The sequence below is a fragment of the Calidris pugnax genome, unplaced genomic scaffold (genome assembly GCF_001431845.1).
Source record: "Calidris pugnax isolate Ruff unplaced genomic scaffold, ASM143184v1 scaffold224, whole genome shotgun sequence".
NCBI lineage: Eukaryota > Metazoa > Chordata > Aves > Charadriiformes > Scolopacidae > Calidris > Calidris pugnax.
In genome coordinates this window covers 298,599-304,540 of record NW_015090952.1, presented here as the reverse complement: position 1 = coordinate 304,540, position 5,942 = coordinate 298,599, and the positions used below count along the sequence as shown (strand labels likewise).

The 5,942-nt window shown below is 52.8% G+C and overlaps 1 protein-coding gene across 1 annotated transcript in view; it reads right to left on the bottom strand.

Annotated features, from left to right (window-relative positions):
* Positions 1–331, bottom strand: part of TPPP (tubulin polymerization promoting protein) — a 79,092-nt gene extending 78,761 nt beyond the window's left edge. The window contains exon 1 of the mRNA XM_014951990.1: positions 250–331. The gene's annotated coding sequence lies outside the window, so the exon portion shown is untranslated. The remainder of the gene's footprint in view (positions 1–249) is intronic.
* Positions 332–5,942: the final 5,611 nt, after the last annotated feature.

Sequence of the window (5,942 nt, the reverse complement as noted above, 5' to 3'; positions counted from 1 at the left end):
TACATAACGGCGGGGCGGGAGGGGGGACAGCCGTTGGCACCGCCACAACGGCACCCTCCAGCTCCGCCGCCGCGCCCGACACCCCCCTTCTTCATTAACCGGGCAGAAATTAGGCAGCCAGCGCGCTAAATAGACCGAGGGTGGGGAGGATGTGTGTGAAAGCACGAAACAGCCCGCCACGGCCCACCCCCGAAGCTGAGGGGCTCCTCTCGCCCGCGTCCCCCCCCCCCACAGAGGGGCCAAACTCACCGCCGGCTCCTCAGAAGGGCGGCAGGTTCCCCCGCGCCGGCCCAACTGACGCTCACCCGCAGCTCCGGCGCTATCTCGGCAACCCCGTCTCAAGCCGTCGCGGCGGCTCCGGTAGGTACCGCCCTCTTTGCCCGGGCATTGGCCAAAGCCCGGGCGCCTCCTGCCCGCCCCTCCGCCGGCTCAGCCCCCATAGGCCGGGCGGGCTGTCCGCTCCCGCTTCCCCCCCCCCGCCTCACGCAGAGCCTGAGGTAATGAATTAGCGCGGGGGCAGCCGTTGCCTTCCCTGCCTTAAATGGCCGGTTGCGGCTGGCGGCGCCGCTGCCCGCTCCTCCCTTGCTCGCTGCCCGGTAGCAGGTGGGCAGGGGCAGGTGGAGGGGCGGCGGCGGTGGGTCCCTGCTCGCTCCCCTCCGCGGGGGGTGACTTGGCGTCGAGGCCGGGTCCAGCAGCTCCCGCCATGTCCGACATCCAGCCCCCCCCCCACTTCCCTCGCCACAGTCCCTCGGCGGTTCTGCCGGGCTAGGGGCAGGTTTGGGTCGGGCTTGCTGTGCTTTAAGCTGTGTGGTGTTGACGTAAAGTAAATAAAATAAAAAAAAATCACGCCGAAAGGCAGGGCGGTGGGGTGCGCTCTGCGGGTAGGCGTTCCATGAAACCCGGCCTTCCCTCAACCGGGCGCTGAGGGAGCAGGCCTGGGGCTGGCACAGGGGAGAGGGGCAGCCGACAACCCCGTCTGGAGCGACCCCAGCCAAAGTCTTATTGCTGCCTTCTGAGCACCCAGACAGTTCAGAAACCAAATGGTTTAACTGCTCGCGTATCCTCGTTCGTTAATGTATAACCAGTCTCCAATGACCCGGCGGAGATTGGTGGGCCATAAACATGATGGCTGCTGTGCCGGGATCAAGTTAAACAATCATCTAAACTCTTCCACTACTGAGGAGAAGGATGTGGAAGTCCTGGTGGATAGCAAACTGTCCCTGAGCCAGCAATGGGCCCTTGGGGCCAAGAGGGCCGATGGAATCCTGGGCTGCGTAGGGAAGAGTGTGGCCAGTAGGTTGAGGGAGATCATTCTCCCCCTCTGCTCTGCACTGGGGAGGCCACAACTGGAATCCTGCATCCAGTTCTGGGCTCCCCAGTTCAAGAGAGACAGGGAACTGCTGGAGAGAGTCCAGCGTAGGGCAACAAAGATGATTAAGGGATTGGAGCATCTCCCTTACGAGGAAAGGCTCAAAGAGCTGGGACTCTTGAGCCTGGAGAAGGCTGAGGGGAGACCTTATCTACGTTTACAAGTACCTAAAGGGTGGGTTGAAGGAGGGTAGAGCTGGAATCTTTTCAGTGGTTTCCAGCGATAGGGAGGGGCAACAGGCACAAGCTGGAACATGGGAAGTTCCACTCAAATCTGAAGAAAAACTTCTTTCGGGTGAGGGTGGCAGAGTCCTGGAAGAGGCTGCCCAGGGAGGTCGTGGAGTCCCCTTCTCTGGAGATCTTCGAGACCCACCTTCATGCAGTCCTGAGTGATGTGCTCTGGGCAACCCTGCTTTAGCAGGGGAGTTGGACTAGAGGATCTCTAGAGGTCCCTTCCAACTCTGACAATTCCATGATTCCATGATCTACCTGCAGAGGTCAGGGAGGAAAGCAAAGGGATCCAGTTAATGTGCATTGGAGCCTCAATTTTTCAAATGCAGGATAGATACACGCTATCACCACCTTCATCATAAAAAAATTCTTCTGTATATCTAGTCTAAATCTACCTTCTTTTAGTTTAAAACCATTACCCCTTGTCCTGTCACTACAGGCTCTATTAAAAAGTCTGTCCCCATCTTTCTCATAAGCGCCCTTTGATTATTGAAAGGCCCCAATAACATCTCCTTCTCTTCTCCAGGCTGATCAACCCCAACTCCCTCAGCCTTTCCTCATAGGAGAGATGACTTCTGACACATTGACTTCTCATCAACCACCATCCCCAAGTCCTTCTTGACAGGGCTGCTCCCAGTCCCTTCATTCCCTGGTATTGATACCAGAGGTTGCCCCAATCCAGGTGCAGGACTTTGCACTTGGCCTTGTTGAACTTCATGAGGTTCACACGGGCCCACCTCTCAAGCTTGTCCAGGTCACTCTGAATGGCATGGTGTCCCTCAGGTGTGTCAACCGCACCGCTCAGCTTGGAATCGTCTGCAAATTTGCTGAGGGTGCACTCAGTCCCACTGTCTGTGTCACTGATGAAGATTTTGAACAGTACTTGTCCCAGTACAGATCCCTGAGGGACACCACTCGTCACTGATCTCCATCTGGACATTGAGCTGTTGACCACTAGCCTCTAGATGCAGCCATCCAGCCAATTCCTCATCCACCAAACAGTCCACCCATCAAATCCACATCTCACCAATTTGGAAAGAAGGATGTTGTGGGAGATCTGTCAAAGGCCTTACAGAAGTCCAGATAGATGTCATCCATAGCTGTTCCCTGGTCCACTGAGGTAGTCATTCCATCATAGAAGGCCACTAGGTTGGTCAGGCAGGACTTGCCCCGGGTGAAGCCATACTGGCTGTCTTGAACACCTCCTTGTCCTCCTTGTCCCTTAGATAGCTTCTAGGAAGATCTGTTCTATGATCTTCCAGGCACAGAGGTGAGGCTGGCAGGCCAGTAGTTGCCAGGGTCCTCCTTTCTACCCTTTTTAAAAATGTTTGCTATTTTTTTAAAATGGTTTTTATTATATGGATTCCTCTGGTAGCTGTGCTTAGATACTCAACCTACCCCTGGATCCCCCATCTCCCCTACTGTTGTACCCTGGACATATGATCCCCCAAGACTTGCAATCCCGCTCCAGTTGCTGCTGCAGACCTCATTCCAGAGTCTTTCCAGACTCATCTGGTGGGTTTCAGGCCTGGATGACGAGTGTCAGTTCTCTTTTGTGACAGTCCTGAGGGGCACTGGGACAAGGCATCTGTTTCTCTGAGTTCCCCATAAGTATGGAGGTTCCCCTGCTTGCCGTTGTTGCCCTGTGCTACATTTAGCGTCTGGAGATGAGATTTATTTGATGTTTATCAAATAAACTAACAACACATTTTCTGGTCACACTTTGAAGACTCCATGTCCTCAAATAGAGAGGGGTTTCGAGGTTTAGTTTAGCAATTTAACTAAATTTATTTACTTAGTCTCTTATCCTGAATTCATACTGTTGAAAACGTGCCGTCATCCAGTTTTGGTAAAGGCAAATCAGTCACAGAAAGAAATCAAGGATACCTCAGGGCAAGCATGTTCTGCCAACCTAATCCTTGCTGGCCTCCATTCCATCCTTCAGTTCACAGTAAGCCAGGTAGCTCACCCTCCAGGGGCCAGGGTGGGGATGAGAAGAAAGGTTAGGTTCTTTGTTTCGTTCTTCAACTGACGTTTGTTGTTCGAGACACTTGTCTTGTACCCCTTCCAACCTGATTTTTGTGAAAAAATAGTATAAATATCACAAAGGCCCGTTTTAGGGTTATCTCTGTTGTGTTTCTCTGGCAAGGTTTTGGGAGGGCTACAGGGGTAGCTTCTGTGAGAAGATGCCAGAAGCTGCCCCCATGTCGGTCAGAGCCTGTTCCAGATGGCTCCAAGACAGACCCACCACTGCCCAAGATGAGCCTGGTGGTAGCATGTTGTGACAGCATAGGTAAGAAGGGGTAAAAAAATGCTGCACAACAGCAACAGCCAGGGGAGAAGAGTGAGAACATGTGAGAGACATTACTATTGAGACACCAAGGTCAGTGAAGAAAGAGGGGGAGGAGGTACTTCAGGTGCTGGAGCAGAAATTCCCCTGCAGCCTGTGGGGAAGACCACAGTGATGTAGGTTGTCCCCTGCAGCTCATGGAGGTCCATGGTGGAGCAGATGATCACCCCGCAGACTGTGGGGAAGACCATAGCGATGTAGGTTGTCCCCTGCAGCTCATGGAGGTCCATGGTGGAGCAGATGATCACCCCGCAGCCTGTGGGGAAGACCATGGTGATGTAGGTTGTCCCCTGCAGCCCATGGAGGTCCATGGTGGAGCAGATATCCACCCCACAGCCTGTGGTGCCCTGAAGGAGGCTGGGACCCCGTGAAGAGCCCACACATGGGCTGGCAGGACCTGCAGCCCCGTGGAGAGGAGCTTGTGCTGGAGCAGGTTTTCTGTCAGGACCTGTGACCCCACTGGGGGACCCATGCTGGACCAGTCTCTTCCTGAAGGACTGCACCCTGTGGAAAAGACCCACGCTGGAGCAGTTCATGAAGAACTGCAGTCCATGGGAAGGACCCACGTTGGAGAAGTTTGTGAAGGAGTGTCTCCCATGGGAAGGGACTCCATGCTATCTCCTGTTGAGGAAGGGGAATGATAAAGTGGCCTGGTGGGCACCTTGCAGCTAGCTAAGGTCAACCCACCGTGTTATCACACTACCCTAATGAAGTAATGTAACTTTCACTGAATTTCACTGAATTTTAGAGTTGGAAGATAGAGATCATCTAATCCAACTCCCCTGCTGAAGCAGGATTGCCCAGAGCTAGAGCATGTTACTCAGGACGGCATCCAGGCGGGTCTTGAAAATCTCCAAGGAAGGGGACTCCACAACCTCCCTGGGCAGCCTGTTCCAGGTCTCTGTCACCCTCACCATGAAGAAGTTTCTCCTCATATTTGAGTGGAACCTCTTATGTTCCAACTTGTGCCCGTTGCCCCTCGTCCTCTCACTGGGAACCACTGAAAAGAGTCTGGCTCCCTCCTCCTTCAACCCTCCCTTGAGATACTTGTAGGCGTTGATAAGGTCTCCCCTCAGCCTTCTCTTCTCCAGTCTAAAGACTCCCAGGATTCATTTTAATCCCGTGTGCAAATTAAAACCTTCCATATTTTAAAGCGGGAGATTGGGCAGCTTTTCTCCTTATCTGCATTTATTTTCATTTTTTAACTCAAGAATGTTGTCACTGAGTGTTATCTCTGCCATGGACTTTTACTCAAAAAATAAAATAACATGAATGCCAACGTGCATCTACGTTGTGGATTTCTGCAGCAGTCAGAACACTTGCTTTAGGTACAATGAATTCTCTAGATCTCCCAGCAGCCTTCTTTCACCCCCCACACAAAGAATTATTTTTACTCAGGCCAGAAAATAATCTCTTCAATTGTCCAGCGATAAGACAGTAGCGCTCTGCCGCAGAACAGGGCCTCACAGCAAATCCTGAGAGCAGGCCAGCCCTTGATTAGCTTGATCTCCTCTGGAAGTCCATTCCCTCACAAGAAAAGAAGACCCTTGACCACGACCTTGAGATCTCACTCTCTTATCCCAAGATTAGCCGTGTTTCCCAGGAGGTTAGCGCAGCTGCGTTTGTGGGCTGGAGCTGGAGCTGAAAGATACCATCTTTTCTTCTGTGTGGCCCGAGCCGATGATTTGTCAGCGTGACCTAGCACTTCACATTCTCTTTTGCTCTCCCAAATAAACATTTGAAAACACGATTGATCAAACGCCATTCTCTCCAACACGCTCTGCTTAGACGTTCCCAAGCCGCTGCAGCAGGAGGAGGTTTTCCTTAGAATCCAGGAAGGGAGCAGAGGGCAGGCACTAGTCGTATCCTGGGTCCTGCTGGGACTTTCAGAATGTAAAATTCCTACAAGTCAGTCCAAGGAGGAACTTCCTCGCCTCTGGGCTGATGGCAAAACAGAGAGCAGAAAAACTGACCCCTCGGTTTCCACTTTCAG